At 43.9% G+C, this 26,124-nt stretch overlaps 1 long non-coding RNA gene across 3 annotated transcripts; it reads left to right on the forward strand.

Moving 5' to 3' along the window:
• Positions 1-8,940: 8,940 nt before the first annotated feature.
• On the forward strand, positions 8,941-23,234 carry LOC136794799 (uncharacterized). 3 transcript variants are annotated; one of them, XR_010842011.1, is made up of 5 exons: positions 8,941-9,035; positions 17,042-17,152; positions 19,071-19,181; positions 21,100-21,210; positions 23,129-23,234. It is a non-coding gene; the product is annotated as an uncharacterized lncRNA (long non-coding RNA). The 3 variants fall into 3 exon arrangements; XR_010842009.1 differs by lacking the exon at positions 8,941-9,035 and adding an exon at positions 10,999-11,065; XR_010842010.1 differs by lacking the exon at positions 8,941-9,035 and adding an exon at positions 15,075-15,122.
• The last annotated feature ends 2,890 nt before the right edge of the window (positions 23,235-26,124 follow it).

A 26,124-nucleotide genomic window follows, 5' to 3' on the forward strand; every position in this document is an offset into this window, starting at 1 on the left:
TAGCAGCACCACAGGTGAGGTTAGAGTTAACCACGGAACTTGCAGTAAGTCAGAAAGCAAAAGACACATATCCTATGATATCACTTGTAGGTGTTACCTCCAAATGGATATCACTGAAGATATTTCCACAGAAAAACGCAATCACAGATTCAATAGACAGACTTGTGGTTCACCAATGGAAAGGTGTGAGGGTTGTATACATCAGCAAATCGGGTTTAACGGAGCTATACAAACACAGGTGAAAGGTATAATCACCAAAAACCTACGGAATACCAAGGGAAGAGTACTCAACATTGTGTCATAAGCTACCCGGGAGAAGGATCCAAAGAAGAATAGATATATGTTTCTGTGTAAAAGAGCCACATCTTTCACACCGACAACAAGCATAACATTGTAATCAAACTTGCTGTGATAAAAAGGAAAAATTAAATTAAAAAACCAGCGAGAAGTAGTGAGACACAAACCTAAGGGGCTTTCTCCTGGCACACTCCATTCTAATTTACAACCTAGAACACGACTTCCATGGAGGCTCTGTTGCCTCAGTAAGCTGAATTGGTAAAGGAGAACTGCTGCCGCCTTGTGGCCGTTTCTCAAAACAGCAGCTTTTAACCCGGCGCTGATGGTCACTTGATGTTCCACATAATTGCAGGCCTGTAAAGAACACCTGCCCTGAAAACAAATCATTGGGTCGTAAATCGAGAAAAACACTCAAAAGATGTGCACCTTTGATAACGACCATTTCAAGAGGCATAATTTATGCACACTTTGTCTTCTGTTTCTTTCTTTTTCTTGTGTGAAATAAAAAGGCATGGAAAAATGCTCCACATCAGGAATGAATAAAGCCATGCCAATCCAGTCTACAGAAACGTTCACTCACAGCCGTCAGAATAACCATCTGCAACAAAGTCCACAAAGAGTAAGTGCTGAAGGGGTTTTAGGGAACTCTGTACCCTCTAGCTGCTCGTGGGATGTAACCCGGTAACAGCCAGTAGTGTGAACCGAATGGAGGTGTGTTTAAAGGTACAAATTGAGCTACCATGTGATCGGATAGGCCCACTAATGGGCCTATCCCCTCAGTAGCACAAAATCAAAAAGACACAGGCTGGCCATCCTGCACTGCAGCAACATGTACCGTAGGCAAGGCTAGGACGAAACCAAAATGTCCATCCACAGAACAATGCACCAAGAAGAAGGGGTCCATGTACACAATGGAATAGTACTCCGTTGAAAAATATAAATTCGATTTTAAAACCAAATGTAAGTAAGGAGACATCAGCTTTGGGGGATTTCCCCAGACACATTCCACTGTAATTTAGAACCGAGGAACGCCACTGGCAGGAAGGCCTGTTTCACTAGATACCAGAGTGGAGACGCAGAAATGCTGCCGCCCTCTGACCGTTACCTGCAACAGCAGCTTGCAAACCTGTGCTAATGGTCACTTCATATGCACAAGTAGTGGGGGGCTCGAAATGAAACCTGCCCTCAACAGGTCTTGAGAGAGGTATTGGCCAAAATATTTCAAAATGTGACACATATTTCAAGAAAAGTATCTGATGAGGTAAGCTGTACACGCAGTTTGAAGAAAAAAAGGACATCCCTAGAAGCTCAACTTCAAGGGTTTGTGAGATGCATGCAAGTCCAACCACAAAGACGTATCAGCTCACACCAGTCAGAGGCACCATCAGCAACAAAACTACAAACAATAAATGCTGAAGGGCTTGTGGAGAATGTGCATACCCTCAACCTAAAGTGGCACTTAACCTGGTAAGAGCCACTAATGAGAACAGAATGGAGGTGCCTTTACAAGGTAAACATTGAGCGACGAGATGATCCAGCAGGCCCACTCCTGGGCCTGTAACCGAAGAAGACACAATTGTAAAGGCACGGGCAGGCAAATCTGCACTGCAGCAGTATTACAACAGCGAAGACACGGAAGCACCCAAAAAGTCCATCACCAGGTGACTGAACAAAGAAGAACTGGGACATTTACAGATGGACTATTGGCCAAGGAAAAACATGAAACAATGGCATTAGCAGCACCACAGGTGAGGCTAGAGTTAAACACGGAACTTGCAGTAAGTCAGAAAGCAAAAGACACATATCCTATGATATCACTTGTAGGTGTTACCTCCAAATGGATATCACTGAAGATATTTCCACAGAAAAACGCAATCACAGATTCAATAGACAGACTTGTGGTTCACCAATGGAAAGGTGTGAGGGTTGTATACATCAGCAAATCGGGTTTAACGGAGCTATACAAACACAGGTGAAAGGTATAATCACCAAAAACCTACGGAATACCAAGGGAAGAGTACTCAAGATTGTGTCATAAGCTACACGGGAGAAGGATCCAAAGAAGAATAGATATATGTTTCTGTGTAAAAGAGCCACACCTTTCACACCGACAACAAGCATAACATTGTAATCAAACTTGCTGTGATAAAAAAGAAAAATTAAATTAAAAAACCAGCGAGAAGTAGTGAGACACAAACCTAAGGGGCTTTCTCCTGGCACACTCCATTCTAATTTACAACCTAGAACACGACTTCCATGGAGGCTCTGTTGCCTTCGTTAGCTGAATTGGTAAAGGAGAACTGCTGCCGCCTTGTGGCCGTTTCTCAAAACAGCAGCTTTTAACCCGGCGCTGATGGTCACTTGATGTTCCACATAATTGCAGGCCTGTAAAGGACACCTGCCCTCAAAACAAATCATTGGGTCGTAAATCGAGAAGAAAACTCAAAAGAGTTGCACCTTTGAAAACGACAATTTCAAGAGGCATAATTTATGCACACTTTGTCTTCTGTTTCTTTCTTTTTCTTGTGTGAAATAAAAGGGCATGGAAAAATGCTCCACATCAGGAATGAATAAAGCCATGCCAATCCAGTCTACAGAAACGTTCACCCACAGCCGTCAGAATGACCATCAGCAACAAAGTCCACAAAGAGTAAGTGCTGAGGGGATTTTAGGGAACTCTGTACTCTCTAGCTGCTCGTGGGATGTAACCCGGTAACAGCCAGTAGTGTGAACCGAATGGAGGTGCGTTTAAAGGTACAAATTGAGCTACCATGTGATCGGATAGGCCCACTAATGGGCCTATCCCCTCAGTAGCACAAAATCAAAAAGACACAGGCTGGCCATCCTGCACTGCAGCAACATGTACCGTAGGCAAGGCTAGGACGAAACCAAAATGTCCATCCACAGAACAATGCACCAAGAAGAAGGGGTCCATGTACACAATGGAATAGTACTCCGTTGAAAAATATAAATTCGATTTTAAAACCAAATGTAAGTAAGGAGACATCAGCTTTGGGGGATTTCCCCAGACACATTCCACTGTAATTTAGAACCGAGGAACGCCACTGGCAGGAAGGTCTGTTTCACTAGTTACCAGAGTGGAGACGCAGAAATGCTGCCGCCCTCTGACCGTTACCTGCAACAGCAGCTTGCAAACCTGTGCTAATGGTCACTTCATATGCACAAGTAGTGGGGGGCTCGAAATGAAACCTGCCCTCAACAGGTCTTCAGAGAGGTATTGGCCAAAATATTTCAAAATGTGACACATATTTCAAGAAAAGAATCTGATGATGTAAGCTGTACACGCAGTTTGAAGAAAAAAAGGACATCCCTAAAAGCTCAACTTCAAGGGTTTGTGAGACGCATGCAAGTCCAACCACAAAGACGTATCAGCTCACACCAGTCAGAGGAACCATCAGCAGGAAAACTACAAACAATAAATGCTGAAGGGCTTGTGGAGAAGTGCATACCCTCAACCTAAAGTGGCACTTAACCTGTTAAGAGCCACTAATGAGAACAGAATGGAGGTGCCTTTACAAGGTAAACATTGAGCGACGAGATGATCCAGCAGGCCCACTCCTGGGCCTGTAACCGAAGAAGACACAATTGTAAAGGCACGGGCAGGCAAATCTGCACTGCAGCAGTATTACAACAGCGAAGACACGGAAGCACCCAAAAAGTCCATCACCAGATGACTGAACAAAGAAGAACTGGGACATGTACAGATGGAATATTGGCCAAGGAAAAACATGAAACAGTGGCATTAGCAGCACCACAGGTGAGGCTAGAGTTAAACACGGAACTTGCAGTAAGTCAGAAAGCAAAAGACACATATCCTATGATATCACTTGTAGGTGTTACCTCCAAATGGATATCACTGAAGATATTTCCACAGAAAAACGCAATCACAGATTCAATAGACAGACTTGTGGTTCACCAATGGAAAGGTGTGAGGGTTGTATACATCAGCAAATCGGGTTTAACGGAGCTATACAAACACAGGTGAAAGGTATAATCACCAAAAACCTACGGAATACCAAGGGAAGAGTACTCAAGATTGTGTCATAAGCTACCCGGGAGAAGGATCCAAAGAAGAATAGATATATGTTTCTGTGTAAAAGAGCCACATCTTTCACACCGACAACAAGCATAACATTGTAATCAAACTTGCTGTGATAAAAAAGAAAAATTAAATTAAAAAACCAGCGAGAAGTAGTGAGACACAAACCTAAGGGGCTTTCTCCTGGCACACTCCATTCTAATTTACAACCTAGAACACGACTTCCATGGAGGCTCTGTTGCCTCAGTAAGCTGAATTGGTAAAGGAGAACTGCTGCCGCCTTGTGGCCGTTTCTCAAAACAGCAGCTTTTAACCCGGCGCTGATGGTCACTTGATGTTCCACATAATTGCAGGCCTGTAAAGGGCACCTGCCCTCAAAACAACTCCTTGGGTCGTGAATCGAGGAAAAATCTGAAAAGGGTTGCACCTTTCAAAACGACAATTTCAAGAGGCATAATTTATGCACACTTTGTCTTCTGTTTCTTTCTTTTTCTTGTGTGAAATAAAAGGGCATGGAAAAATGCTCCACATCAGGAATGAAGAAAGCCATGCCAATGCAGTCTACAGAAACGTTCACCCACAGCCGTCAGAATGACCATCAGCAACAAAGTCCACAAAGAGTAAGTGCTGAGGGGATTTTAGGGAACTCTGTACCCTCTAGCTGCTCGTGGGATGTAACCCGGTAACAGCCAGTAGTGTGAACCGAATGGAGGTGCGTTTAGAGGTACAAATTGAGCTACCATGTGATCGGATAGGCCCACTAATGGGCCTATCCCCTCAGTAGCACAAAATCAAAAAGACACAGGCTGGCCATCCTGCACTGCAGCAACATGTACCGTAGGCAAGGCTTGGACGAAACCAAAATGTCCATCCACAGAACAATGCAGCAAGAAGAAGGGGTCCATGTACACAATGGAATAGTACTCCGTTGAAAAATATAAATTCGATTTTAAAACCAAATGTAAGTAAGGAGACATCAGCTTTGGGGGATTTCCCCAGACACATTCCACTGTAATTTAGAACCGAGGAACGCCACTGGCAGGAAGGTCTGTTTCACTAGTTACCAGAGTGGAGACGCCGAAATGCTGCCACCCTCTCTCTGTTACCTGCAACAGCAGCTTGCAAACCTGTGCTAATGGTCACTTCATATGCACAAGTAGTGGGGGGCTCGATATGAAACCTGCCCTCAACAGGTCTTGAGAGAGGTATTGGCCAAAATATTTCAAAATGTGACACCTATTTCAAGAAAAGAATCTGATGAGGTAAGCTGTACACGCAGTTTGAAGAAAAAAAGGACATCCCTAAAAGCTCAACTTCAAGGGTTTGTGAGACGCATGCAAGTCCAACCACAAAGACGTATCAGCTCACACCAGTCAGAGGCACCATCAGCAACAAAACTACAAACAATAAATGCTGAAGGGCTTGTGGAGAAGTGCATACCCTCAACCTAAAGTCGCACTTAACCTGGTAACAGCCACTAATGAGAACAGAATGGAGGTGCCTTTACAAGGTAAACATTGAGCGACGAGATGATCCAGCAGGCCCACTCCTGGGCCTGTAACCTAAGAAGACACAATTGTAAAGGCACGGGCAGGCAAATCTGCACTGCAGCAGTATTACAACAGCGAAGACACGGAAGCACCCAAAAAGTCCATCACCAGATGACTGAACAAAGAAGAACTGGGACATGTACAGATGGAATATTGGCCAAGGAAAAACATGAAACAATGGCATTAGCAGCACCACAGGTGAGGCTAGAGTTAAACACGGAACTTGCAGTAAGTCAAAGCAAAAGACACATATCCTATGATATCACTTGTAGGTGTTACCTACAAATAGATATCACTGAAGATATTTCCACAGAAAAACGCCATCACAGATTCAATAGACAGACTTGTGGTTCACCAATGGAAAGGTGTGAGGGTTGTATACTTCAGCAAATCGGGTTTAACCGAGCTATACCAACACAGGTGAAAGGTATAATCCCCAAAAACCTACGGAATACCAAGGGAAGAGTACTCAACATTGTGTCATAAGCTACCCGGGAGAAGGATCCAAAGAAGAATAGATATATGTTTCTGTGTAAAAGAGCCACACCTTTCACACCGACAACAAGCATAACATTGTAATCAAACTTGCTGTGATAAAAAAGAAAAATTAAATTAAAAAACCAGCGAGAAGTAGTGAGACACAAACCTAAGGGGCTTTCTCCTGGCACACTCCATTCTAATTTACAACCTAGAACACGACTTCCATGGAGGCTCTGTTGCCTCAGTAAGCTGAATTGGTAAAGGAGAACTGCTGCCGCCTTGTGGCCGTTTCTCAAAACAGCAGCTTTTAACCCGGCGCTGATGGTCACTTGATGTTCCACATAATTGCAGGCCTGTAAAGGACACCTGCCCTCAAAACAAATCATTGGGTCGTAAATCGAGAAAAACACTCAAAAGATGTGCACCTTTGAAAACGACAATTTCAAGAGGCATAATTTATGCACACTTTGTCTTCTGTTTCTTTCTTTTTCTTGTGTGAAATAAAAGGGCATGGAAAAATGCTCCACATCAGGAATGAAGAAAGCCATGCCAATCCAGTCTACAGAAACGTTCACGCACAGCCTTCAGAATGACCATCAGCAACAAAGTCCACAAAGAGTAAGTGCTGAGGGGATTTTAGGGAACTCTGTACCCTCTAGCTGCTCGTGGGATGTAACCCGGTAACAGCCAGTAGTGTGAACCGAATGGAGGTGCGTTTAAAGGTACAAATTGAGCTACCATGTGATCGGATAGGCCCACTAATGGCCCTATCCCCTTAGTAGCACAAAATCAAAAAGAAACAGGCTGGCCATCCTGCACTGCAGCAACATGTACCGTAGGCAAGCTTGGACGAAACCAAAATGTCCATCCACAGAACAATGCACCAAGAAGAAGGGGTCCATGTACACAATGGAATAGTACTCCGATGAAAAATATAAATTCGATTTTAAAACCAAATGTAAGTAAGGAGACATCAGCTTTGGGGGATTTCCCCAGACACATTCCACTGTAATTTAGAACCGAGGAACGCCACTGGCAGGAAGGTCTGTTTCACTAGTTACCAGAGTGGAGACGCAGAAATGCTGCCGCCCTCTGACAGTTACCTGCAACAGCAGCTTGCAAACCTGTGCTAATGGTCACTTCATATGCACAAGTAGTGGGGGGCTCGAAATGAAACCTGCCCTCAACAGGTCTTCAGAGAGGTATTGGCCAAAATATTTCAAAATGTGACACATATTTCAAGAAAAGAATCTGATGAGGTAAGCTGTACACGCAGTTTGAAGAAAAAAAGGACATCCCTAGAAGCTCAACTTCAAGGGTTTGTGAGATGCATGCAAGTCCAACCACAAAGACGTATCAGCTCACACCAGTCAGAGGCACCATCAGCAACAAAACTACAAACAATAAATGCTGAAGGGCTTGTGGAGAAAGTGCATACCCTCAACCTAAAGTGGCACTTAACCTGGTAAGAGCCACTAATGAGAACAGAATGGAGGTGCCTTTACAAGGTAAACATTGAGCGACGAGATGATCCAGCAGGCCCACTCCTGGGCCTGTAACCGAAGAAGACACAATTGTAAAGGCACGGGCAGGCAAATCTGCACTGCAGCAGTATTACAACAGCGAAGACACGGAAGCACCCAAAAAGTCCATCACCAGGTGACTGAACAAAGAAGAACTGGGACATTTACAGATGGACTATTGGCCAAGGAAAAACATGAAACAATGGCATTAGCAGCACCACAGGTGAGGCTAGAGTTAAACACGGAACTTGCAGTAAGTCAGAAAGCAAAAGACACATATCCTATGATATCACTTGTAGGTGTTACCTCCAAATGGATATCACTGAAGATATTTCCACAGAAAAACGCAATCACAGATTCAATAGACAGACTTGTGGTTCACCAATGGAAAGGTGTGAGGGTTGTATACATCAGCAAATCGGGTTTAACGGAGCTATACAAACACAGGTGAAAGGTATAATCACCAAAAACCTACGGAATACCAAGGGAAGAGTACTCAACATTGTGTCATAAGCTACACGGGAGAAGGATCCAAAGAAGAATAGATATATGTTTCTGTGTAAAAGAGCCACACCTTTCACACCGACAACAAGCATAACATTGTAATCAAACTTGATGTGATAAAAAAGAAAAATTAAATTAAAAAACCAGCGAGAAGTAGTGAGACACAAACCTAAGGGGCTTTCTCCTGGCACACTCCATTCTAATTTACAACCTAGAACACGACTTCCATGGAGGCTCTGTTGCCTTCGTTAGCTGAATTGGTAAAGGAGAACTGCTGCCGCCTTGTGGCCGTTTCTCAAAACAGCAGCTTTTAACCCGGCGCTGATGGTCACTTGATGTTCCACATAATTGCAGGCCTGTAAAGGACACCTGCCCTCAAAACAAATCATTGGGTCGTAAATCGAGAAAAAAACTCAAAAGAGTTGCACCTTTGAAAACGACAATTTCAAGAGGCATAATTTATGCACACTTTGTCTTCTGTTTCTTTCTTTTTCTTGTGTGAAATAAAAGGGCATGGAAAAATGCTCCACCTCAGGAATGAATAAAGCCATGCCAATCCAGTCTACAGAAACGTTCACCCACAGCCGTCAGAATGACCATCAGCAACAAAGTCCACAAAGAGTAAGTGCTGAGGGGATTTTAGGGAACTCTGTACTCTCTAGCTGCTCGTGGGATGTAACCCGGTAACAGCCAGTAGTGTGAACCGAATGGAGGTGCGTTTAAAGGTACAAATTGAGCTACCATGTGATCGGATAGGCCCACTAATGGGCCTATCCCCTCAGTAGCACAAAATCAAAAAGACACAGGCTGGCCATCCTGCACTGCAGCAACATGTACCGTAGGCAAGGCTAGGACGAAACCAAAATGTCCATCCACAGAACAATGCAGCAAGAAGAAGGGGTCCATGTACACAATGGAATAGTACTCCGTTGAAAAATATAAATTCGATTTTAAAACCAAATGTAAGTAAGGAGACATCAGCTTTGGGGGATTTCCCCAGACACATTCCACTGTAATTTAGAACCGAGGAACGCCACTGGCAGGAAGGTCTGTTTCACTAGTTACCAGAGTGGAGACGCAGAAATGCTGCCGCCCTCTGACCGTTACCTGCAACAGCAGCTTGCAAACCTGTGCTAATGGTCACTTCATATGCACAAGTAGTGGGGGGCTCGAAATGAAACCTGCCCTCAACAGGTCTTCAGAGAGGTATTGGCCAAAATATTTCAAAATGTGACACATATTTCAAGAAAAGAATCTGATGATGTAAGCTGTACACGCAGTTTGAAGAAAAAAAGGACATCCCTAAAAGCTCAACTTCAAGGGTTTGTGAGACGCATGCAAGTCCAACCACAAAGACGTATCAGCTCACACCAGTCAGAGGAACCATCAGCAGGAAAACTACAAACAATAAATGCTGAAGGGCTTGTGGAGAAGTGCATACCCTCAACCTAAAGTCGCACTTAACCTGGTAAGAGCCACTAATGAGAACAGAATGGAGGTGCCTTTACAAGGTAAACATTGAGCGACGAGATGATCCAGCAGGCCCACTCCTGGGCCTGTAACCGAAGAAGACACAATTGTAAAGGCACGGGCAGGCAAATCTGCACTGCAGCAGTATTACAACAGCGAAGACACGGAAGCACCCAAAAAGTCCATCACCAGATGACTGAACAAAGAAGAACTGGGACATGTACAGATGGAATATTGGCCAAGGAAAAACATGAAACAGTGGCATTAGCAGCACCACAGGTGAGGCTAGAGTTAAACACGGAACTTGCAGTAAGTCAGAAAGCAAAAGACACATATCCTATGATATCACTTGTAGGTGTTACCTCCAAATGGATATCACTGAAGATATTTCCACAGAAAAACGCAATCACAGATTCAATAGACAGACTTGTGGTTCACCAATGGAAAGGTGTGAGGGTTGTATACATCAGCAAATCGGGTTTAACGGAGCTATACAAACACAGGTGAAAGGTATAATCACCAAAAACCTACGGAATACCAAGGGAAGAGTACTCAAGATTGTGTCATAAGCTACCCGGGAGAAGGATCCAAAGAAGAATAGATATATGTTTCTGTGTAAAAGAGCCACATCTTTCACACCGACAACAAGCATAACATTGTAATCAAACTTGCTGTGATAAAAAAGAAAAATTAAATTAAAAAACCAGCGAGAAGTAGTGAGACACAAACCTAAGGGGCTTTCTCCTGGCACACTCCATTCTAATTTACAACCTAGAACACGACTTCCATGGAGGCTCTGTTGCCTCAGTAAGCTGAATTGGTAAAGGAGAACTGCTGCCGCCTTGTGGCCGTTTCTCAAAACAGCAGCTTTTAACCCGGCGCTGATGGTCACTTGATGTTCCACATAATTGCAGGCCTGTAAAGGGCACCTGCCCTCAAAACAACTCCTTGGGTCGTGAATCGAGGAAAAATCTGAAAAGGGTTGCACCTTTCAAAACGACAATTTCAAGAGGCATAATTTATGCACACTTTGTCTTCTGTTTCTTTCTTTTTCTTGTGTGAAATAAAAGGGCATGGAAAAATGCTCCACATCAGGAATGAAGAAAGCCATGCCAATGCAGTCTACAGAAACGTTCACCCACAGCCGTCAGAATGACCATCAGCAACAAAGTCCACAAAGAGTAAGTGCTGAGGGGATTTTAGGGAACTCTGTACCCTCTAGCTGCTCGTGGGATGTAACCCGGTAACAGCCAGTAGTGTGAACCGAATGGAGGTGCGTTTAAAGGTACAAATTGAGCTACCATGTGATCGGATAGGCCCACTAATGGGCCTATCCCCTCAGTAGCACAAAATCAAAAAGACACAGGCTGGCCATCCTGCACTGCAGCAACATGTACCGTAGGCAAGGCTTGGACGAAACCAAAATGTCCATCCACAGAACAATGCAGCAAGAAGAAGGGGTCCATGTACACAATGGAATAGTACTCCGTTGAAAAATATAAATTCGATTTTAAAACCAAATGTAAGTAAGGAGACATCAGCTTTGGGGGATTTCCCCAGACACATTCCACTGTAATTTAGAACCGAGGAACGCCACTGGCAGGAAGGTCTGTTTCACTAGTTACCAGAGTGGAGACGCCGAAATGCTGCCACCCTCTCTCCGTTACCTGCAACAGCAGCTTGCAAACCTGTGCTAATGGTCACTTCATATGCACAAGTAGTGGGGGGCTCGATATGAAACCTGCCCTCAACAGGTCTTGAGAGAGGTATTGGCCAAAATATTTCAAAATGTGACACCTATTTCAAGAAAAGAATCTGATGAGGTAAGCTGTACACGCAGTTTGAAGAAAAAAAGGACATCCCTAAAAGCTCAACTTCAAGGGTTTGTGAGACGCATGCAAGTCCAACCACAAAGACGTATCAGCTCACACCAGTCAGAGGCACCATCAGCAACAAAACTACAAACAATAAATGCTGAAGGGCTTGTGGAGAAGTGCATACCCTCAACCTAAAGTCGCACTTAACCTGGTAAGAGCCACTAATGAGAACAGAATGGAGGTGCCTTTACAAGGTAAACATTGAGCGACGAGATGATCCAGCAGGCCCACTCCTGGGCCTGTAACCTAAGAAGACACAATTGTAAAGGCACGGGCAGGCAAATCTGCACTGCAGCAGTATTACAACAGCGAAGACACGGAAGCACCCAAAAAGTCCATCACCAGATGACTGAACAAAGAAGAACTGGGACATGTACAGATGGAATATTGGCCAAGGAAAAACATGAAACAATGGCATTAGCAGCACCACAGGTGAGGCTAGAGTTAAACACGGAACTTGCAGTAAGTCAAAGCAAAAGACACATATCCTATGATATCACTTGTAGGTGTTACCTACAAATAGATATCACTGAAGATATTTCCACAGAAAAACGCAATCACAGATTCAATAGACAGACTTGTGGTTCACCAATGGAAAGGTGTGAGGGTTGTATACTTCAGCAAATCGGGTTTAACCGAGCTATACCAACACAGGTGAAAGGTATAATCCCCAAAAACCTACGGAATACCAAGGGAAGAGTACTCAACATTGTGTCATAAGCTACACGGGAGAAGGATCCAAAGAAGAATAGATATATGTTTCTGTGTAAAAGAGCCACACCTTTCACACCGACAACAAGCATAACATTGTAATCAAACTTGCTGTGATAAAAAAGAAAAATTAAATTAAAAAACCAGCGAGAAGTAGTGAGACACAAACCTAAGGGGCTTTCTCCTGGCACACTCCATTCTAATTTACAACCTAGAACACGACTTCCATGGAGGCTCTGTTGCCTCAGTAAGCTGAATTGGTAAAGGAGAACTGCTGCCGCCTTGTGGCCGTTTCTCAAAACAGCAGCTTTTAACCCGGCGCTGATGGTCACTTGATGTTCCACATAATTGCAGGCCTGTAAAGGACACCTGCCCTCAAAACAAATCATTGGGTCGTAAATCGAGAAAAACACTCAAAAGATGTGCACCTTTGAAAACGACAATTTCAAGAGGCATAATTTATGCACACTTTGTCTTCTGTTTCTTTCTTTTTCTTGTGTGAAATAAAAGGGCATGGAAAAATGCTCCACATCAGGAATGAAGAAAGCCATGCCAATCCAGTCTACAGAAACGTTCACGCACAGCCTTCAGAATGACCATCAGCAACAAAGTCCACAAAGAGTAAGTGCTGAGGGGATTTTAGGGAACTCTGTACCCTCTAGCTGCTCGTGGGATGTAACCCGGTAACAGCCAGTAGTGTGAACCGAATGGAGGTGCGTTTAAAGGTACAAATTGAGCTACCATGTGATCGGATAGGCCCACTAATGGCCCTATCCCCTTAGTAGCACAAAATCAAAAAGACACAGGCTGGCCATCCTGCACTGCAGCAACATGTACCGTAGGCAAGCTTGGACGAAACCAAAATGTCCATCCACAGAACAATGCACCAAGAAGAAGGGGTCCATGTACACAATGGAATAGTACTCCGATGAAAAATATAAATTCGATTTTAAAACCAAATGTAAGTAAGGAGACATCAGCTTTGGGGGATTTCCCCAGACACATTCCACTGTAATTAAGAACCGAGGAACGCCACTGGCAGGAAGGTCTGTTTCACTAGTTACTAGAGTGGAGATGCAGAAATGCTGCCGCCCTCTGACCGTTACCTGCAACAGCAGGTTGCAAACCTGTGCTAATGGTCATTTCATATGCACAAGTAGTGGGGGCCTCGAAATGAAACCTGCCCTCAACAGGTCTTGAGAGAGGCATTGGCCAAAATATTTCAAAATGTGACACATATTTCAAGAAAAGAATCTGATGAGGTAAGCTGTACACGCAGTTTGATTAAAAAAAGGACATCCTTAAAAGCTCAACTTCAAGGGTTTGTGAGACACATGCAAGTCCAACCACAAAGACGTATCAGCTCACACCAGTCAGAGGCACCATCAGCAACAAAACTACAAACAATAAATGCTGAAGGGCCTGTGGAGAAGTGCATACCCTCAACCTAAAGAGGCACTTAACCTGGTAAGAGCCACTAATGAGAACAGAATGGAGGTGCCTTTACAAGGTAAACATTGAGCGACGAGATGATCCAGCAGGCCCACTCCTGGACCTGTAACCTAAGAAGACACAATTGGAAAGACACGGGCAGGCAAATCTGCACTGCAGCAGTATTACAACAGCGAAGACACGGAAGCACCCAAAAAGTCCATCACCTGATGACTGGACAAAGAAGAACTGTGACATGTACAGATAGAATATTGGCCAAGGAAAAACATGAAACAATGGCATTAGCAGCACCACAGGTGAGGTTAGAGTTAACCACGGAACTTGCAGTAAGTCAGAAAGCAAAAGACACATATCCTATGATATCACTTGTAGGTGTTACCTCCAAATGGATATCACTGAAGATATTTCCACAGAAAAACGCAATCACAGATTCAATAGACAGACTTGTGGTTCACCAATGGAAAGGTGTGAGGGTTGTATACATCAGCAAATCGGGTTTAACGGAGCTATACAAACACAGGTGAAAGGTATAATCACCAAAAACCTACGGAATACCAAGGGAAGAGTACTCAACATTGTGTCATAAGCTACCCGGGAGAAGGATCCAAAGAAGAATAGATATATGTTTCTGTGTAAAAGAGCCACATCTTTCACACCGACAACAAGCATAACATTGTAATCAAACTTGCTGTGATAAAAAAGAAAAATTAAATTAAAAAACCAGCGAGAAGTAGTGAGACACAAACCTAAGGGGCTTTCTCCTGGCACACTCCATTCTAATTTACAACCTAGAACACGACTTCCATGGAGGCTCTGTTGCCTCAGTAAGCTGATTTGGTAAAGGAGAACTGCTGCCGCCTTGTGGCCGTTTCTCAAAACAGCAGCTTTCAACCCGGCGCTGATGGTCACTTGATGTTCCACATAATTGCAGGCCTGTAAAGGACACCTGCCCTCAAAACAAATCATTGGGTCGTAAATCGAGAAAAAAACTCAAAAGAGTTGCACCTTTGAAAACGACAATTTCAAGAGGCATAATTTATGCACACTTTGTCTTCTGTTTCTTTCTTTGTCTTGTGTGAAATAAAACGGCATGGAAAAATGCTCCACATCAGGAATGAATAAAGCCATGCCAATCCAGTCTACAGAAACTTTCACCCACAGCCGTCAGAATGACCATCAGCAACAAAGTCCACAAAGAGTAAGTGCTGAAGGGATTTTAGGGAACTCTGTACCCTCTAGCTGCTCGTGGGATGGAACCCGGTAACAGCCAGTAGTGTGAACCGAATGGAGGTGCGTTTAAAGGTACAAATTGAGCTACCATGTGATCGGATAGGCCCACTAATGGGCCTATCCCCTCAGTAGCACGAAATCAAAAAGACACAGGCTGGCCATCCTGCACTGCAGCAACATGTACCGTAGGCAATGCTAGGACGAAACCAAAATGTCCATCCACAGAACAATGCACCAAGAAGAAGGGTTCCATGTACACAATGGAACAGTACTCCGTTGAAAAATATAAATTCGATTTTAAAACCAAATGTAAGTAAGGAGACATCAGCTTTGGGGGATTTCCCCAGACACATTCCACTGTAATTTAGAACCGAGGAACGCCACTGGCAGGAAGGTCTGTTTCACTAGTTACCAGAGTGGAGATGCAGAAATGCTGTCGCCCTCTGACCGTTACCTGCAACAGCAGCTTGCAAACCTGTGCTAATGGTCACTTCATATGCACAAGTAGTGGGGTCTCGAAATGAACACTGCCCTCAAAAGGTCTTCAGAGAGGTATTGGCCAAAATATTTCAAAATGTGACACATATTTCAAGAAAAGAATCTGATGAGGTAAGCTGTACACGCAGTTTGAAGAAAAAAAGGACATCCCTAAAAGCTCAACTTCAAGGGTTTGTGAGACGCATGCAAGTCCAACCACAAAGACGTATCAGCTCACACCAGTCAGAGGCACCATCAGCAACAAAACTAAAAACAATAAATGCTGAAGGGCTTGTGGAGAAAGTGCATACCCTCAACCTAAAGTGGCACTTAACCTGGTAAGAGCCACTAATGAGAACAGAATGGAGGTGCCTTTACAAGGTAAACATTGAGCGACGAGATGATCCAGCAGGCCCACTCCTGGGCCTGTAACCTAAGAAGACACAATTGTAAAGGCACGGGCAGGCAAATCTGCACTGCAGCAGTATTACAACAGCGAAGACACGGAAGCACCCAAAAAGTCCATCACCAGATGACTGAACAAAGAAGAACTGGGACATGTACAGATGGAATATTGGCCAAGGAAAAACATGAAACAATGGCATTAGCAGCACCACAGGTGAGGCTAGAGTTAAACACGGAACTTGCAGTAAGTCAGAAAGCAAAAGACACATATCCTATGATATCACTTGTAGGTGTTACCTCCAAATGGATATCACTGAAGATATTTCCACAGAAAAACGCAATCACAGATTCAATAGACAGACTTGTGGTTCACCAACGGAAAGGTGTGAGGGTTGTATACATCAGCAAATCGGGTTTAACGGAGCTATACAAACACAGGTGAAAGGTATAATCACCAAAAACCTACGGAATACCAAGGGAAGAGTACTCAACATGGTGTCATAAGCTACCAGGGAGAAGGATCCAAAGAAGAATAGATATATGTTTCTGTGTAAAAGAGCCACATCTTTCACACCGACAACAAGCATAACATTGTAATCAAACTTGCTGTGATAAAAAAGAAAAATTAAATTAAAAAACCAGCGAGAAGTAGTGAGACACAAACCTAAGGGGCTTTCTCCTGGCACACTCCATTCTAATTTACAACCTAGAACACGACTTCCATGGAGGCTCTGTTGCCTCAATAATCTGAATTGGTAAAGGAGAACTGCTGCCGCCTTGTGGCCGTTTCTCAAAACAGCAGCTTTTAACCCGGCGCTGATGGTCACTTGATGTTCCACATAATTGCAGGCCTGTAAAGGACACCTGCCCTCAAAACAAATCATTGGGTCGTAAATCGTGAAAAAAACTCAAAAGAGGTGAACCTTTGAAAACGACAATTTCAAGAGGCATAATTTATGCACACTTTGTCTTCTGTTTCTTTCTTTTTCTTGTGTGAAATAAAAGGGCATGGAAAAATGCTCCACATCAGGAATGAATAAAGCCATGCCAATCCAGTCTACAGAAACGTTCACCCACAGCCGTCAGAATGACCATCAGCAACAAAGTCCACAAAGAGTAAGTGCTGAAGGGATTTTAGGGAACTCTGTACCCTCTAGCTGCTCGTGGGATGGAACCCGGTAACAGCCAGTAGTGTGAACCGAATGGAGGTGCGTTTAAAGGTACAAATTGAGCTACCATGTGATCGGATAGGCCCACTAACGGGCTTATCGCCTCAGTAGCACAAAATCAAAAAGACACAGGCTGGCCATCCTGCACTGCAGCAACATGTACCGTAGGCAAGGCTTGGACGAAACCAAAATGTCCATCCACAGAACAATGCACCAAGAAGAAGGGGTCCATGTACACAATGGAATAGTACTCCGTTGAAAAATATAAATTCGATTTTAAAACCAAATGTAAGTAAGGAGACATCAGCTTTGGGGGATTTCCCCAGACACATTCCACTGTAATTTAGAACCGAGGAACGCCACTGGCAGGAAGGTCTGTTTCACTAGTTACCAGAGTGGAGACGCAGAAATGCTGCCGCCCTCTGACCGTTACCTGCAACAGCAGCTTGCAAACCTGTGCTAATGGTCACTTCATATGCACAAGTAGTGGGGTCTCGAAATGAAACCTGCCCTCAACAGGTCTTCAGAGAGGTATTGGCCAAAATATTTCAAAATGTGCCACATATTTCAAGAAAAGAATCTGATGATGTAAGCTGTACACGCAGTTTGAAGAAAAAAAGGACATCCCTAAAAGCTCAACTTCAAGGGTTTGTGAGACGCATGCAAGTCCAACCACAAAGACGTATCAGCTCACACCAGTCAGAGGAACCATCAGCAAGAAAACTACAAACAATAAATGCTGAAGGGCTTGTGGAGAAGTGCATACCCTCAACCTAGAGTGGCACTTAACCTGGTAAGAGCCACTAATGAGAACAGAATGGAGGTGCCTTTACAAGGTAAACATTGAGCGACGAGATGATCCAGCAGGCCCACTCCTGGGCCTGTAACCTAAGAAGACACAATTGTAAAGGCACGGGCAGGCAAATCTGCACTGCAGCAGTATTACAACAGCGAAGACACGGAAGCACCCAAAAAGTCCATCACCAGATGACTGAACAAAGAAGAACTGGGACATGTACAGATGGAATATTGGCCAAGGAAAAACATGAAACAATGGCATTAGCAGCACCACAGGTGAGGCTAGAGTTAAACACGGAACTTGCAGTAAGTCAGAAAGCAAAAGACACATATCCTATGATATCACTTGTAGGTGTTACCTCCAAATGGATATCACTGAAGATATTTCCACAGAAAAACGCAATCACAGATTCAATAGACAGACTTGTGGTTCACCAATGGAAAGGTGTGAGGGTTGTATACATCAGCAAATCGGGTTTAACCGAGCTATACAAACACAGGTGAAAGGTATAATCCCCAAAAACCTACGGAATACCAAGGGAAGAGTACTCAAGATTGTGTCATAAGCTACCCGGGAGAAGGATCCAAAGAAGAATAGATATATGTTTCTGTGTAAAAGAGCCACATCTTTCACACCGACAACAAGCATAACATTGTAATCAAACTTGCTGTGATAAAAAAGAAAAATTAAATTAAAAAACCAGCGAGAAGTAGTGAGACACAAACCTAAGGGGCTTTCTCCTGGCACACTCCATTCTAATTTACAATCTACAACACGACTTCCATGGAGGCTCTGTTGCCTCCGTTAGCTGAATTGGTAAAGGAGAACTGCTGCCGCCTTGTGGCCGTTTCTCAAAACAGCAGCTTTTAACCCGGCGCTGATGGTCACTTGATGTTCCACATAATTGCAGGCCTGTAAAGGACACCTGCCCTCAAAACAAATCATTGGGTCGTAAATCGAGAAAAAAACTCAAAAGATTTGCACCTTTGAAAACGACAATTTCAAGAGGCATAATTTATGCACACTTTGTCTTCTGTTTCTTTCTTTTTCTTGTGTGAAATAAAAGGGCATGGAAAAATGCTCCACATCAGGAATGAATAAAGCCATGCCAATCCAGTCTACAGAAACGTTCACCCACAGCCGTCAGAATGACCATCAGCAACAAAGTCCACAAAGAGTAAGTGCTGAAGGGATTTTAGGGAACTCTGTACCCTCTAGCTGCTCGTGGGATGGAACCCGGTAACAGCCAGTAGTGTGAACCGAATGGAGGTGCGTTTAAAGGTACAAATTGAGCTACCATGTGATCGGATAGGCCCACTAACGGGCTTATCGCCTCAGTAGCACAAAATCAAAAAGACACAGGCTGGCCATCCTGCACTGCAGCAACATGTACCGTAGGCAAGGCTTGGACGAAACCAAAATGTCCATCCACAGAACAATGCACCAAGAAGAAGGGGTCCATGTACACAATGGAATAGTACTCCGTTGAAAAATATAAATTCGATTTTAAAACCAAATGTAAGTAAGGAGACATCAGCTTTGGGGGATTTCCCCAGACACATTCCACTGTAATTTAGAACCGAGGAACGCCACTGGCAGGAAGGTCTGTTTCACTAGTTACCAGAGTGGAGACGCAGAAATGCTGCCGCCCTCTGACCGTTACCTGCAACAGCAGCTTGCAAACCTGTGCTAATGGTCACTTCATATGCACAAGTAGTGGGGTCTCGAAATGAAACCTGCCCTCAACAGGTCTTCAGAGAGGTATTGGCCAAAATATTTCAAAATGTGCCACATATTTCAAGAAAAGAATCTGATGATGTAAGCTGTACACGCAGTTTGAAGAAAAAAAGGACATCCCTAAAAGCTCAACTTCAAGGGTTTGTGAGACGCATGCAAGTCCAACCACAAAGACGTATCAGCTCACACCAGTCAGAGGAACCATCAGCAAGAAAACTACAAACAATAAATGCTGAAGGGCTTGTGGAGAAGTGCATACCCTCAACCTAGAGTGGCACTTAACCTGGTAAGAGCCACTAATGAGAACAGAATGGAGGTGCCTTTACAAGGTAAACATTGAGCGACGAGATGATCCAGCAGGCCCACTCCTGGGCCTGTAACCTAAGAAGACACAATTGTAAAGGCACGGGCAGGCAAATCTGCACTGCAGCAGTATTACAACAGCGAAGACACGGAAGCACCCAAAAAGTCCATCACCAGATGACTGAACAAAGAAGAACTGGGACATGTACAGATGGAATATTGGCCAAGGAAAAACATGAAACAATGGCATTAGCAGCACCACAGGTGAGGCTAGAGTTAAACACGGAACTTGCAGTAAGTCAGAAAGCAAAAGACACATATCCTATGATATCACTTGTAGGTGTTACCTCCAAATGGATATCACTGAAGATATTTCCACAGAAAAACGCAATCACAGATTCAATAGACAGACTTGTGGTTCACCAATGGAAAGGTGTGAGGGTTGTATACATCAGCAAATCGGGTTTAACGGAGCTATACAAACACAGGTGAAAGGTATAATCACCAAAAACCTACGGAATACCAAGGGAAGAGTACTCAACCTTGTGTCATAAGCTACCCGGGAGAAGGATCCAAAGAAGAATAGATATATGTTTCTGTGTAAAAGAGCCACATCTTTCACACCGACAACAAGCATAACATTGTAATCAAACTTGCTGTGATAAAAAAGAAAAATTAAATTAAAAAACCAGCGAGAAGTAGTGAGATACAAACCTAAGGGGCTTTCTCCTGGCACACTCCATTCTAATTTACAACCTACAACACGACTTCCATGGAGGCTCTGTTGCCTCCGTTAGCTGAATTGGTAAAGGAGAACTGCTGCCGCCTTGTGGCCGTTTCTCAAAACAGCAGCTTTTAACCCGGCGCTGATGGTCACTTGATGTTCCACATAATTGCAGGCCTGTAAAGGGCACCTGCCCTCAAAACAACTCCTTAGGTCGTGAATCGAGGAAAAATTTGAAAAGGGTTGCACCTTTCAAAACGACAATTTCAAGAGGCATAATTTATGCACACTTTGTCTTCTGTTTCTTTCTTTTTCTTGTGTGAAATAAAAGGGCATGGAAAAATGCTCCACATCAGGAATGAATAAAGCCATGCCAATCCAGTCTACAGAAACGTTCACCCACAGCCGTCAGAATAACCATCAGCAACAAAGTCTACAAAGAGTAAGTGCTGAAGGGGTTGTAGGGAACTCTGTACCCTCTAGCTGCTCGTGGGATGGAACCCGGTAACAGGCAGTAGTGTGAACCGAATGGAGGTGTGTTTAAAGGTACAAATTGAGCTACCATGTGATCGGATAGGCCCACTAATGGGCCTATGCCCTCAGTAGCACAAAATCAAAAAGACACAGGCTGGCCATCCTGCACTGCAGCAACATGTACCGTAGGCAAGGCTTGGACGAAACCAAAATGTCCATCCACAGAACAATGCACCAAGAAGAAGGGGTCCATGTACACAATGGAATAGTACTCCGTTGAAAAATATAAATTCGATTTTAAAACCAAATGTAAGTAAGGAGACATCAGCTTTGGGGGATTTCCCCAGACACATTCCAATGTAATTTAGAACCGAGGAACGCCACTGGCAGGAAGGTCTGTTTCACTAGTTACCAGAGTGGAGACGCAGAAATGCTGCCGCCCTCTGACCGTTACCTGCAACAGCAGCTTGCAAACCTGTGCTAATGGTCACTTCATATGCACAAGTAGTGGGGGGCTCGAAATGAAACCTGCCCTCAAAAGGTCTTGAGAGAGGTATTGGCCAAAATATTTCAAAATGTGACACATATTTCAAGAAAAGAATCTGATGAGGTAAGCTGTACACGCAGTTTGAAGAAAAAAAGGACATCCCTAAAAGCTCAACTTCAAGGGTTTGTGAGACGCATGCAAGTCCAACCACAAAGACGTATCAGCTCACACCAGTCAGAGGAACCATCAGCAAGAAAACTACAAACAATAAATGCTGAAGGGCTTGTGGAGAAGTGCATACCCGCAACCTAAAGTGGCACTTAACCTGGTAAGAGCCACTAATGAGAACAGAATGGAGGTGCCTTTACAAGGTAAACATTGAGCGACGAGATGATCCAGCAGGCCCACTCCTGGGCCTGTAACCTAAGAAGACACAATTGTAAAGGCACGGGCAGGCAAATCTGCACTGCAGCAGTATTACAACAGCGAAGACACGGAAGCACCCAAAAAGTCCATCACCAGATGACTGAAAAAAGAAGAACTGGGACATGTACAGATGGAATATTGGCCAAGGAAAAACATGAAACAATGGCATTAGCAGCACCACAGGTGAGGCTAGAGTTAACACGGAACTTGCAGTAAGTCAGAAAGCAAAAGACACATATCCTATGATATCACTTGTAGGTGTTACCTCCAAATGGATATCACTGAAGATATTTCCACAGAAAAACGCAATCACAGATTCAATAGACAGACTTGTGGTTCACCAATGGAAAGGTGTGAGGGTTGTATACATCAGCAAATCGGGTTTAACCGAGCTATACAAACACAGGTGAAAGGTATAATCCCCAAAAACCTACGGAATACCAAGGGAAGAGTACTCAAGATTGTGTCATAAGCTACCCGGGAGAAGGATCCAAAGAAGAATAGATATATGTTTCTGTGTAAAAGAGCCACATCTTTCACACCGACAACAAGCATAACATTGTAATCAAACTTGCTGTGATAAAAAAGAAAAATTAAATTAAAAAACCAGCGAGAAGTAGTGAGACACAAACCTAAGGGGCTTTCTCCTGGCACACTCCATTCTAATTTACAATCTACAACACGACTTCCATGGAGGCTCTGTTGCCTCCGTTAGCTGAATTGGTAAAGGAGAACTGCTGCCGCCTTGTGGCCGTTTCTCAAAACAGCAGCTTTTAACCCGGCGCTGATGGTCACTTGATGTTCCACATAATTGCAGGCCTGTAAAGGACACCTGCCCTCAAAACAAATCATTGGGTCGTAAATCGAGAAAAAAACTCAAAAGATTTGCACCTTTGAAAACGACAATTTCAAGAGGCATAATTTATGCACACTTTGTCTTCTGTTTCTTTCTTTTTCTTGTGTGAAATAAAAGGGCATGGAAAAATGCTCCACATCAGGAATGAATAAAGCCATGCCAATCCAGTCTACAGAAACGTTCACCCACAGCCGTCAGAATGACCATCAGCAACCAAGTCCACAAAGAGTAAGTGCTGAAGGGATTTTAGGGAACTCTGTACCCTCTAGCTGCTCGTGGGATGGAACCCGGTAACAGCCAGTAGTGTGAACCGAATGGAGGTGCGTTTAAAGGTACAAATTGAGCTACCATGTGATCGGATAGGCCCACTAACGGGCTTATCGCCTCAGTAGCACAAAATCAAAAAGACACAGGCTGGCCATCCTGCACTGCAGCAACATGTACCGTAGGCAAGGCTTGGACGAAACCAAAATGTCCATCCACAGAACAATGCACCAAGAAGAAGGGGTCCATGTACACAATGGAATAGTACTCCGTTGAAAAATATAAATTCGATTTTAAAACCAAATGTAAGTAAGGAGACATCAGCTTTGGGGGATTTCCCCAGACACATTCCACTGTAATTTAGAACCGAGGAACGCCACTGGCAGGAAGGTCTGTTTCACTAGTTACCAGAGTGGAGACGCAGAAATGCTGCCGCCCTCTGACCGTTACCTGCAACAGCAGCTTGCAAACCTGTGCTAATGGTCACTTCATATGCACAAGTAGTGGGGTCTCGAAATGAAACCTGCCCTCAACAGGTCTTCAGAGAGGTATTGGCCAAAATATTTCAAAATGTGCCACATATTTCAAGAAAAGAATCTGATGATGTAAGCTGTACACGCAGTTTGAAGAAAAAAAGGACATCCCTAAAAGCTCAACTTCAAGGGTTTGTGAGACGCATGCAAGTCCAACCACAAAGACGTATCAGCTCACACCAGTCAGAGGAACCATCAGCAAGAAAACTACAAACAATAAATGCTGAAGGGCTTGTGGAGAAGTGCATAGCCTCAACCTAGAGTGGCACTTAACCTGGTAAGAGCCACTAATGAGAACAGAATGGAGGTGCCTTTACAAGGTAAACATTGAGCGACGAGATGATCCAGCAGGCCCACTCCTGGGCCTGTAACCTAAGAAGACACAATTGTAAAGGCACGGGCAGGCAAATCTGCACTGCAGCAGTATTACAACAGCGAAGACACGGAAGCACCCAAAAAGTCCATCACCAGATGACTGAACAAAGAAGAACTGGGACATGTACAGATGGAATATTGGCCAAGGAAAAACATGAAACAATGGCATTAGCAGCACCACAGGTGAGGCTAGAGTTAAACACGGAACTTGCAGTAAGTCAGAAAGCAAAAGACACATATCCTATGATATCACTTGTAGGTGTTACCTCCAAATGGATATCACTGAAGATATTTCCACAGAAAAACGCAATCACAGATTCAATAGACAGACTTGTGGTTCACCAATGGAAAGGTGTGAGGGTTGTATACATCAGCAAATCGGGTTTAACGGAGCTATACAAACACAGGTGAAAGGTATAATCACCAAAAACCTACGGAATACCAAGGGAAGAGTACTCAACCTTGTGTCATAAGCTACCCGGGAGAAGGATCCAAAGAAGAATAGATATATGTTTCTGTGTAAAAGAGCCACATCTTTCACACCGACAACAAGCATAACATTGTAATCAAACTTGCTGTGATAAAAAAGAAAAATTAAATTAAAAAACCAGCGAGAAGTAGTGAGATACAAACCTAAGGGGCTTTCTCCTGGCACACTCCATTCTAATTTACAACCTACAACACGACTTCCATGGAGGCTCTGTTGCCTCCGTTAGCTGAATTGGTAAAGGAGAACTGCTGCCGCCTTGTGGCCGTTTCTCAAAACAGCAGCTTTTAACCCGGCGCTGATGGTCACTTGATGTTCCACATAATTGCAGGCCTGTAAAGGGCACCTGCCCTCAAAACAACTCCTTAGGTCGTGAATCGAGGAAAAATTTGAAAAGGGTTGCACCTTTCAAAACGACAATTTCAAGAGGCATAATTTATGCACACTTTGTCTTCTGTTTCTTTCTTTTTCTTGTGTGAAATAAAAGGGCATGGAAAAATGCTCCACATCAGGAATGAATAAAGCCATGCCAATCCAGTCTACAGAAACGTTCACCCACAGCCGTCAGAATAACCATCAGCAACAAAGTCTACAAAGAGTAAGTGCTGAAGGGGTTGTAGGGAACTCTGTACCCTCTAGCTGCTCGTGGGATGGAACCCGGTAACAGGCAGTAGTGTGAACCGAATGGAGGTGTGTTTAAAGGTACAAATTGAGCTACCATGTGATCGGATAGGCCCACTAATGGGCCTATGCCCTCAGTAGCACAAAATCAAAAAGACACAGGCTGGCCATCCTGCACTGCAGCAACATGTACCGTAGGCAAGGCTTGGACGAAACCAAAATGTCCATCCACAGAACAATGCACCAAGAAGAAGGGGTCCATGTACACAATGGAATAGTACTCCGTTGAAAAATATAAATTCGATTTTAAAACCAAATGTAAGTAAGGAGACATCAGCTTTGGGGGATTTCCCCAGACACATTCCAATGTAATTTAGAACCGAGGAACGCCACTGGCAGGAAGGTCTGTTTCACTAGTTACCAGAGTGCAGATGCAGAAATGCTGCCGCCCTCTGACCGTTACCTGCAACAGCAGCTTGCAAACCTGTGCTAATGGTCACTTCATATGCACAAGTAGTGGGGGGCTCGAAATGAAACCTGCCCTCAACATGTCTTGAGAGAGGCATTGGCCAAAATATTTCAAAATGTGACACATATTTCAAGAAAAGAATCTGATGAGGTAAGCTGTACACGCAGTTTGAAGAAAAAAAGGACATCCCTAAAACCTCAACTTCAAGGGTTTGTGAGACGCATGCAAGTCCAACCACAAAGACGTATCAGCTCACACCAGTCAGAGGCACCATCAGCAAGAAAACTACAAACAATAAATGCTGAAGGGCTTGTGGAGAAGTGCATACCCTCAACCTAAAGTGGCACTTAACCTGGTAAGAGCC

This window comes from Kogia breviceps, chromosome 9 (genome assembly GCF_026419965.1).
Source record: "Kogia breviceps isolate mKogBre1 chromosome 9, mKogBre1 haplotype 1, whole genome shotgun sequence".
Lineage (NCBI taxonomy): Eukaryota > Metazoa > Chordata > Mammalia > Artiodactyla > Physeteridae > Kogia > Kogia breviceps.